Here is an 11333-nt window from a genome sequence, read left to right as displayed (position 1 = left end):
ATTTTAAGGCAAAAATTTTGGATCATTACCCCAGCTCACATAATTCCAGAAAGTCAGATATGATTCTATCTTCTTTCAGAACTACAGCAACAACATGACAATCTCGTGATTGGTTTGGGGTCTATTTTTGTTTACTAGAGTATCTCAAGTGCCAAGAATAGTGCTTGGCATATTAAAAACATTCAGTGCTATTAAAATTATCATAACAAAAATTTGAGGTTGTACCTAGCAAAAACTGGGTACTCTTATAACGGGTATTTCTCATTTACGTCTTTTTTTCCATTTACTTTTTATAATTAAACAATTCACAGGAGGAATTCTTGATGCGTCAAACACATATCCACTGTAGTACATTCTAAATCACAGACCATGGAAGGCATATATTCAAGTGATGACATCAATCAATTTATTATGGATCAATTTGCAGCCAAGCTTTCCCCTAAATCTGTCTAATGTTTTGGCAAGATACTTGAAAGGACTCACTAAAAATTTATTAGTGTAGCTTGAAATAGTTTTTTTTTCCATTCTCTGGCTTAACAAAGAGAATACTGTTTGCCCTCTGAACATATAGATTTTATAGTTTAACATAGTAATGGATATGCTTGCCAAGAATCACAGTTTCTAATGAGGCTTTATTAAAACCATTGCTGTTTTAACTTTCATTTTATGTACTGTATTTTTATTTAAAACTCATTCTATTTAAATTTGTCTAACTTTCATAATCAAAGGTTAACTTGAGTACTGCTTTGGAAATATATTTTGTATCACTTCGTACCTTCTTTTCAGTGAACCGAGTAGTTTCAATTAATCGATACTGATTTTGAACATATACAGTATGTAAACTTTTCAAACAGAATTCACATTAGTGTAAAGATCATGTTGCTTTCATATGTAATGTTTTTAAGTAAGATACAGCTTTGAAAGACTAAGTATTTCAGACACTGATTCACACTTCAAAAGCTTTAGCTTAGTGCAGTAGCCACAGCACCAAATGAGCAATTTTGTAGGTTACTATATGTTATGAATTTAAGGATAACTGGTTTATAGAAGAAACCAAACAGTAAAATTTTAAACTGACCAGAAAAAGGTGAACTTTAAACTCCAATTCTGTACACAAGAGAAACTAGTTATTTATATTGGCCAAAAATATCAAAAAGTTAACCCCAAATTTTCTTCCTAGATGACATCTGATATAAATGATGACAGCATATTTATTAATAATATATTCTAAACTATCTCCTTTAGAGAATGTCTTTTGAATAAGAAGCTAAAAAAAGTGAGTTTTGATGCCTTCAAGTGTCACTTTCTAATAAACATGTTATCATTTCTTTCTTTTTAAGCTTTGTTGAAGTATAACTGAAATGCAAAACATCACACACACGTAATGTGTACACTTTGAGGAGTCTGGACACATACATATACCGGTGGTACCATCATTACAATCAAGATACTAAACATATCCATTATCCCCCCAAATTTCCTTGTGTTCTTTGGGGTGTGTGTGTGTGTTTGCTTGTGTGTGTGTGTGTTTTGTGGTAAGGACACAACACGAGATCCACATTCTTTATATATTTTAAAGTGCACAATACCATATTGTTAGCTATAGGTACCATGTTTTACAGCCAAGATATGGAAACTATCCAAATGTCCATCAACAGATGAATGGATAAAGAAAATGTGGTGTATAGATACAGATATTATAGCCTTAAAACAGAAGAAATTTCTTCCATTTGTGACAACATGGATGAAACTAGAGGACATTACGCTAAGTGAAATAAGTCAGTCACAGAAGGATGAATATTGCATAATTGCCGTTAAATGAGGTATCTAAAAGTCAAACTCACAGAAGCAGAGGATAGAATGGTAGTTTCCGGGGCTGGGGGAAGGAGGAGATGGGAATTGTTGCTTAATGGGTATAAAGCTCTTCTTTAAATGCAAGATGAATAAGTTCTAGAGATCTACTGTATTTTCTATTACAATATTGAGACTTTAGACTAGGCTACGTTTTCTTCTTAAAAAAAACAAAAAAGAAAAAATAATCTTAAATCACAAAAAAAATGATATAGCTGAAAGCCAAATGATACATTTATTGGCAAGGGTTCCCTGAATTTACTGGATTTTTGGATTACTGCATTTTTTTTCCTGCTTTTTTATTTATTTATTTATTTATTTATTTATGGCTGTGTTGGGTCTCCGTTTCTGTGCGAGGGCTTTCTCTAGTTGTGGCGAGTGGGGGCCACTCTTCATCGTGGTGCGCGGGCCTCTCACTATCGCGGCCTCTCTTGTTGCGGAGCGCAGGCTCCAGACGTGCAGGCTCAGTAGTTGTGGCTCACGGGCCTAGTTGCTCCGCGGCATGTGGGATCTTCCCAGACCAGGGCTCGAACCCGTGTCCCCTGCATTGGCAGGCAGATTCTCAACCACTGCGCCACCAGGGAAGCCCCTTTCCTGCTTTTTGAACAGGGTCTCCTCATTTCCATTTTGCACTGGGCTTTACAAATTATGTAACCATTCCTGATCACAGTCTTCTGTGTCTGATTTTCTTAAAATAAATTTTAAAAATTAAAAAATGAAGATATGTGGGAAGTTTCTTTTCCTGTTTATCTTAACATTTAGACAAGATAATTGCTCAGGCAGTAAACTCTGTCAGTAGATTATTACAAAGTAAATGCGTATGCTTGACACTGCAATAAGGCATATCATGGAGTAATTCGAATTCTTCAAAGAGTTCAGAATCTCCTTTTGAAAGCTGCTGCGACATTGCAAAGTAAATAGCCATAGGCTAAAAAACATAAATTAAACGTAAAGATAGATGTTCTGTGCAAAAGAACACCATTTCAGTATCAAGTTTTTGGTGAATGAATTATTAAGGAAAATGACAATTAAAATTTTTTCCGTGCAGTTAAAGATGCAGTGATAGGCTGCATAAATAAGTGCTTTGAGTTATTTACAAATCATGAACTCATCTTTGGTTTCTTGTATGAACCCTATAAGTTAAAGGAAATATCAGAGGAAACATGAAAAGGCCATTATATACATTTACTTTTAAAATTAAATTCAGACTAACATGAAATTGATCTGTATGAAGAGATAAATCTTTACAGAAAAAGTTTTCCATGAGAATCAACAGCTCTATATGAACTAAAACCCACATTTTGAAATAATTTATAAGAAATGTATTCCAATATTGTCAGTCTATAAAATATTCTTAATAGCTTCAGTTGTGTCATCAGAATGATACTTCTAAATTTAAAATCATCAAAATTGTTTGCTATCCGACAGCTGCCCAGAGTAACTGCCATCATTTGTAATAATGTTGATTGAAAATGAAGTTGTTAAAAGCATAAATTTTGATGACAATAAATAAATTTATGGAAAATGAGCCAGGAATACCTTGTGATCAATTAAGATATCATACTAACAAACCATTACTGTAGTTTATAAAATTATGACACCAGAATATTATTTTTTGCAATTTGTAAGTTATTACTCGTGTTACCTCACCATGTTTTATAAGTAATAAAATATTTTAAAAGAAATAGCTTCATATCTTAGTACCTTTAACTGTATTTTTTCCCCTGCTTTTTGAACAAGGGTCTCCGCATTCTCATTTTGCAATGGGCTCTACACATTATGTAACCATCCTTGATCACAGTTTTCTATGTCCAATTTTCTTAATTAAAATAAACAGTTAAGTGGGAAGTTTTCATTTCTGTTTATCTTAATATTTAGAAAAAAAAGATAACATAGTAATATTTTCTTACTGTGATCTTTTTTCTCTCCTTTTCCAGTGCTTTGGTTCTCATTGATTACATAACTTTCTTTGTACCTGCTTATATTTTCTAAAGCAATAAGGCACCATATTTTTTCTTAGAGTAAAAGCCTGGGTTTAAGATTTAAGCCATGGTTTTCTAGCTCATCAGATATTTTCCACTTAAATGACTGTCAGGAACCAGATTTTAAAAAGAACATTTTTTCTTCAATGGGAAGGTCCTGCCAGCCATCATTCACCATATTTGACACAGCTGGTGAATGAGCAAAAGACACAAATTGTTACAGAATCCCAAAACAAACTGCACTCTTGTTTCAGCACCACCTGTGGCCTCTTAATGTATGAAGCAGGAAAAGGAAATATGCAAATGTTGGTATTCATTTGCACGGAGCTGATTCCACTGAAGAGTTTTCTTGGGTTTCCTAATGTTTTCACGATTTCCTCAGCATATACTTACCAATCATTTTTCTTGTCAGTAAGAACCTCATTTTTGTGTGTGTGTCCATGTTAAGTGTTGCCTGAAGGTACTGCAATTTCTGAATCCTCTCAAGGTAAGAATATCCTTGGAAAAGTCTATAATTCTCGACAGAAAAGAAATCACCATGACTGAAAAAGCAAATAGCAATGATGCCAGTGCATAATAAGCAACAGACTACCAGAATTCATTCTTTACTTTAGTGGGACTCTTGATTACCATATGTAGAACGTAAAGATGAAGCAGAAACATTACAGCACTAATGCCAAGCTGCAGCGTTCTTCCCTCTGGGTATGGATCCCAGCCTGTCCGTGGATCCCAGCCTCCCTTAGTCAGTCATTATCAATGAGTGCCTTAAAGAGACACTAAAATTTAAAGGTCCCTTGTCAAGCTAAGACACATCTGCTTTTCTAGTCAATGCGGTGTCTTCAGGAGAGGATGACCCAACAAATAACTAGAAAATTAAGCCAGAATCTATCTGTTCCTCAAATGGATCAGTATTTTCATTATTATAAACCTCTACTACTAATTGAAAAAAAAAGTATATAGTGGCTCATAATAGCTGTGTGGGAGGAAAGACCTGTTGTTCTCATGCTCCTGGGTGAACTCAAAGAATTCCTTTGGATTTTTAAATTTCATTTTCTTTTTGAACAACCTTTAGAAAGAAATGTTATGGTGTTAGATTATATGTTCTTTTTTATTTAATTTCAAATGTCCAGATAAAAATCACTCTGGCTACTACCTCACATGTGTTTTTAAAATACATGTGAGGCTCACAAAAATTGTATTTAACGTACAAAAATTCATCTGTCTATAAAATCTCCTTTATTTCCATTTTCTAACAATTTTATTTTCTTTTATCAGGCTTTATTAACCACAGTTAAGATTGCTGCAAAAACATGTCTCATTCAAGTGCATATATCTGTTTAATTCACATCAAAAAGTCAAGTGAGGGCTTCCCTGGTGGCGCAGTGGTTGAGAATCTGCCTGCCAATGCAGGGGACACGGGTTCGAGCCCTGGTCTGGGAAGATCCCACATGCCGCGGAGCAACTAGGCCCGTGAGCCACAACTACTGAGCCTGCGCGTCTGGAGCCTGTGCTCCGCAACGAGAGGCCGCGATAGTGAGAGGCCCGCGCACCGCGATGAAGAGTAGCCCCCGCTCGCCGCAACTAGAGAAAGCCCTCGCACAGAAACGAAGACCCAACACAGCCAAAAATAAATAATAAATAAATAATAAATTAAAAAAAAAAAAAAGTCAAGTGAAAGATGAGCATATTAAAGCTACCCTGTCTTTATTCAAAAGAACTACCAGCAACTGTAACATTCCACAACTTATTCTAAACTTGTTTTGGAGTGAATGTTTGTGTCCCCCTAAAACTCATATGTTGAAATCCTAACCCTCAATATGAAGGTATCAGGAGGTATTGGCAGGTAATTAGGTCATGAGGGTGGAGCGTTCATCAATGAGATTAGTGCCATTATAAGAAGAGACAGATGTTTGAGCCTGCTTCCTCTCTCTGTTCCCCACCATTTGAGGATACAATGGAGAAGACGGCTGTCTGCAAACTAGGAAGAGGGTCCTCATCACACAATGGATTGGCTGGTGCCTTGATCTCAGGCATCTAGCCTCCAGAACTGTGAGAAATAAATGCCTGTTGTTTAAGCCACTCCATCTATGGTGTTTTTATTATAGCAGCCCAGACTGTATAAGCAGGAAAGGACTTACTATAAGCAGGAAAGGACAAGGAAGTCACAACCTGTCTCACTAAAGTCATTCTCTTCATTCTTTAAGCCCTTACCCATAACAGTACTAAGGCTGGAATCATTTAATATTCTGTTCTTAAGCTTTCATAATGGATTTCTCAGTACACAGAAGACACATCATTCATGTATTTAAAACATATATTTCAAATTATTTGCTAGACATGGCTAAGCACTGGGAATAAATTGGTGAATAAAACAGGCATTATCCCTGCTGTTCTGGAACCCACAGTCTGGTGGGTGAGACCAACAATAAAGAAATAAAAATAAGGTTACAAACCATGATGAATACTATGAAAGAATAAAGTGCCACATTAACAGAACTACAAATAGGTATCTTAAAAAAGGGGAGGGAAGTTTTTCTAAAAAAGTTATACTGAAGTTTAGAGAGACTAGTTTCTGTTCCCATGTATAGTTACCTCAGTTTGGCAGTGGTCAACCCCACTGGGTACAAGAAAGCCTTCTTCTCACTGAGAATGTGAGGCTGTTCCTGCCTCTTTCTTGTCTTAGAAGACAACTGCCCTGATTTCTCATCTGTTGAAATTCTTACTCTTTGCTTTCTCTTCTTCCAACATGTGCACCTGTCACTTTGCTCTATAACCAAACTGAGAAAACTGACTAAAATAAGAGTGCAATATTATCTTTTTCTTCTCCATCTTGATATAGTCAGTGTAATAGCAGTATGCTGAAATGTATACCAAAAGGTCCTGTACAATTGTGTAAATTTGTTTCAGTCAGCTGCATCCAACCAACTCTGAAAGAGAAAGATACAAAATTGACCAAAAATTAAGTAAAAAATATACTACCTACTAAGAAGTGATACAGATTTCTTGGCACCAAGAACCAAGAATTATTTCTCTTGGGGACTTCCCTGGTGGCACAGTGGATAAGACTCCATGCTCCCAATGCAGGGGGCACAGGTTTGATCCCTGGTCAGGGAACTAGATCTCATATACATGCCATAACTAAGAGTTCGCATGCCACAACTAAGGAGCCCGTGTGCCGCAACTAAGGAGCCCACCTGCCACAACTAAGACCTGGTGCAACCAAATAAATAAATAAATAAATATATTTTTTAAAAAGAATTATTTCTCTTGTGGGTCTTCAGAAAAGTAAGTACTCATGATGTCATAGTAGAATAGGTCACAGTTATTCATGATGTTAAAAAAAATAAGATAATGTGCTAATGAATGCTAATATACTAAACAGAGACTAAGTTTTCCTTTTTCTCTGCTATTCTCTGTTATGTATATTTGAGTAGGAAAATTCTGAGTTTATGTTCTATCTGTGCATTTTAATTCTAAAAGGTTAGTCAACATGGAAAGATTTTACTCTTGGTGGTAAATTCATGAGGCACTTAGCAGAGAACTCTGTGTAATGCTGATAATCTTGGAGTTGGGGGTGGGGCGTTAACCTATGTGGCATACTCCATGCAACTGAGGACACGTTTTAGCAATTCCCATTAGTATACATACTTAAGAAGTTCCCATGGATACACATACTCCCAACACAAAAATGCTTTGGTAAAAGTTTTCCCTTCTAAACCATTATTTTAATTCACAAAATTACATCAGGAATCCAACTGGATTTTAATCCACTTTGCACTTACTAATCTTAAGGAGAACTATTCACCAAAGAGAAACGTTAGAATGGCCCAGCAGCAGCCCAAGAAATGAGTGGCTGAACTGAAGTAACTGCCACAGTATTTCTGGGCAGAATAAACTAAATCTGTTAAACATATACAATGTACTGATTTATTTATTCACCAGATTTGATCTGTCTTAAAAAATCGTATTAAAGATTTTTAACCATCTTTGTAATAAAAAAAATGCCCTTAAGATGTTCATTCACAGATTTCTTGACTTTACTGTAGCACTGATAATACATAGAAATAATGTTTAAAGAAGTATTCATATGTAAAATATACATACATACTGCAGGTGGAAACATGGCCCTAATTGATGTTAAATAACAGACCCAAATAATTTCTTACTTAAATTAACACCAGTGAGTAATTGATAGCTATGCCCTTAGAATGCCTTGCATGCTTTCATGAGTAGGGAGAGCCTGACTCCCTCTATAATGATGATTTTCCACACAGTAAAATGACCAGAGAAATGTCTCTTTAAGACCTCTCCCACCACATAAAATATTCATTCATACATCAATTCAGGCAGTTTCATGGGGAGAGGCCCATTTTGAAAGAGGGTCAAGGTTTCAGATTATACAGTCGGAAGGTTCATCATGCTTTGCCTTTTCCTTTGTCTTCCCATCCTATTAATTCAAAATTTTTCACAAGGAGTGGCACTAATTAGACCTGCTCTGGACTACCACCAAGATTTTCTATCAAATTTCTTTCCTGTTTATGTTTAAGTTACTCAGAAGTTATCTGTGTGCCCTTTGGACATGTAGGACCTATTTTTTTAAACTCCCTCTGTACAAAGAATGTAATCTTAGCTTCCTGGGTTCTGGATTATGTCATAGTATTTCTCTATTTCAACTGAGAAATGTCAGAGTAAAGAGTGAAAGTAGTAATTCATCATAATAATCCCCTCTTCCCAAATCAGAAAAAAAAAACCCACTTTTTGGTTAAAAGGCTTCATTGCCTGAGGTTGAATATATACTGCCTAATTAGCTTTAGTTCCATCAAACAGAAGTTTTATCTATAAATTATCCTCTTATGAAACGATTATGGGGTTGTTTCTGATGTGATAAATTTCACTTCTTTTTGTAGTTGTATTTGGGTCATTAATTGGAGAGTCATTAATTGGAAAATAGAACAATTAGCTGTTATCGATTGAGAATTATAAGAACATCTAGGAAGTTAATTGGTTACTGATTACCATGTGTTGATAAAGTGGACAGGTTTGTAAATTATTTTATCTACCAAATGGAATTTTAGCCTTCTAAACAACTTATAATCCTTGCTAGATGTTCTTGGACAATTTATGTTATCCCTGTGATTTTCATTATTTCAAAAAATTATGAGAAAGAGAATCATTACTTCAGAAAAGAAATAAAATTTTCTTATTTTTTGTTTCTTATTTCTGAAGATAAACCTTATTGTATCACTAGAACTAAAAACTTTTCAATTGTGATTTGTGGATAGGAGCTGTTATAACATGAGTGCTCTAGTAATTTAAGAAATTTGGGCAGTTCTAACTCAGTTATTTCTCCTCACAGAGAAGAAGGCAAATGCAGAGAAGTAATCTGCTCAAGTCACAAAACTCATGACTCAATCAACATAAGAAACTTGTCTTATGTCTAGTGTTCAATATCTTATCCACCATGCTTATAGGATTGGTTTTTGGTTTTATAATCTGAAAATTTCATGACAAATTTTACCTGTGCTTGAAAAATCTTCTTAAAGATTAATTGGAAGAGTGTTAGGTCCTTTTTTACCTTTTTTTTGAAAACTTATAGGACATTCTCATAATATGCATTGTATACATTGTTGGTTAAAATATTTTCTTTTTAAATAATTCATTAATGACTTTGGAGAATGATAAAAAACCTTCAAATTTGGAAACAGTAATAGCACATATTTTGAGGATCTGGGAGAATTGCAATTTTTTAACTAAAGAACATTTGTAGTTACAGGCACTGCTGACAAACTTCACTGAGTTTTAATTTTACAGTTTTACTTTGCAAATTGAATTTTTAAAGTAACCTTTATATTAAACAAAGCTTTCCTCATCTAGCCTATTCTTGTAACCTTGATTTTTTTCCCCTCACTTAATCATCATTAGGTTTCCCTGCCTCAGTTCTAACCAATTTCTTGTTCCTTGAATAGATTCAACTCAATTTCCTTCTGTTTTTTTGGTTTAAATTTGAAATCCACTGCCATGCTTTTCTCATAATTTTAAGAGAGTAAAATAGGTATTCAGGAAAACTTTTCCAGTTGCCTTGCAAATACAAAGTGGTAATGAGTTTTACAGAGACTCAAATACGTCATTATAAGATAGAAAGAAAGGGTTACATCAGATCAATAAGACTTGTGTTAGGAACAAACATTACGCCACTTGTTGACAGTCATTTCCATTTCCTCAGAAAGGACCTTGTTGTGTGCCACAACAGTGTTTTTGATCTTGAAAATGAAATCACCAGCAAGCACTACAGTTTTCCATTTATTAAAATAAGTTTCTGCTTAGTTTCTAAACTAATCTCTCTCACTTGTGTATCTCAGAAGGGCAGAGACACATTATAGAAACTTTCCAAATGACCGCCAACACATGTATTATTAAAATCATGTATTTTTCTCAAAATCATTTAGGGGACAATTTTGTGGAGAGTATTTTAAGTAGACTACTTAAAGCATCATGAAACAATGAAAAAAGCACTGTTCTCTAAGGATCGCTTTGTGAAGTAAATACATGATACTTGTCACTTCTCAAGATGAAATATTAATACCATGAAAAATGTTTTAAGGCTCAATGTTCTATGATATATATTCTTTTATTATAAACGTTAAATAATGTGTATAGTCACAATGTGTATGATTTCTAGAAGCTTCCATTTTCATAGCCCATTCACACCAAATTTTCCCTGCTTTCGCATCATTTCATAATTGTACAAAGAAAAAAATAAATTTAAATAGCTTCATGTTTATCAAAATTCAAAGGACTCATCTACAAGTTGTTGAGATTGTAGCAGTTTCTTTACACTTAATAGTTTTTGTAGCAGCTAACGAGTTAATAAATGCCACAGATTTTTAGAACAGTGTCCAGACTAGATGATTCAAACACCTTGAACAGGGCACTGAAATAACTTTTCTCTGAGAAGACTGATGAGTGTATAAGATGAGGAAAGTTTAGAACAACAACACTGACTTACCCTTATATATATTTTACTACTAATAACAGTAATTTTGTACCATCGTTCAAGAAATATGATTTCATACTGATTTTAGGGCTTCACAAAAATAGTAGGAAGAAAAGAAAGCTTGGAAAGTTAAGAAACTTGCTTAACTTTGCACAGCCCTTGAGGGGAACACCGGGACCTCCCGATTTCCTGATTTCAAATCCAGGGCTCCTTTCCTCACAGCATTCTGCCTCCCAAGTAAATTGTATGACAAGGAGAGGAAAATGTGAAAAACAGATTTTTTTCCCCTTCCTTCAATCTTTGCTTCTGCTATCTTGGAAAGACCAAATGAGAGTTTTATGTGAGGTGAAATTTACCTTAAATTTTGAGTTTATTAAATAATCTAGAATTGTAAAACTGTAATTTTGAATAAGAAAACTCAAGTATTGAAATGATTCCAAAAGATGCTAGGTGAAAGTGTCAATTTAAAAAAGAATCCACGAAGAATCACTGAATAGAGAAGGTTG

The sequence above is a fragment of the Eubalaena glacialis genome, chromosome 6 (assembly GCF_028564815.1).
Source record: "Eubalaena glacialis isolate mEubGla1 chromosome 6, mEubGla1.1.hap2.+ XY, whole genome shotgun sequence".
Classification (NCBI taxonomy): domain Eukaryota; kingdom Metazoa; phylum Chordata; class Mammalia; order Artiodactyla; family Balaenidae; genus Eubalaena; species Eubalaena glacialis.
Note: the sequence above shows the minus strand (reverse complement) of the source record.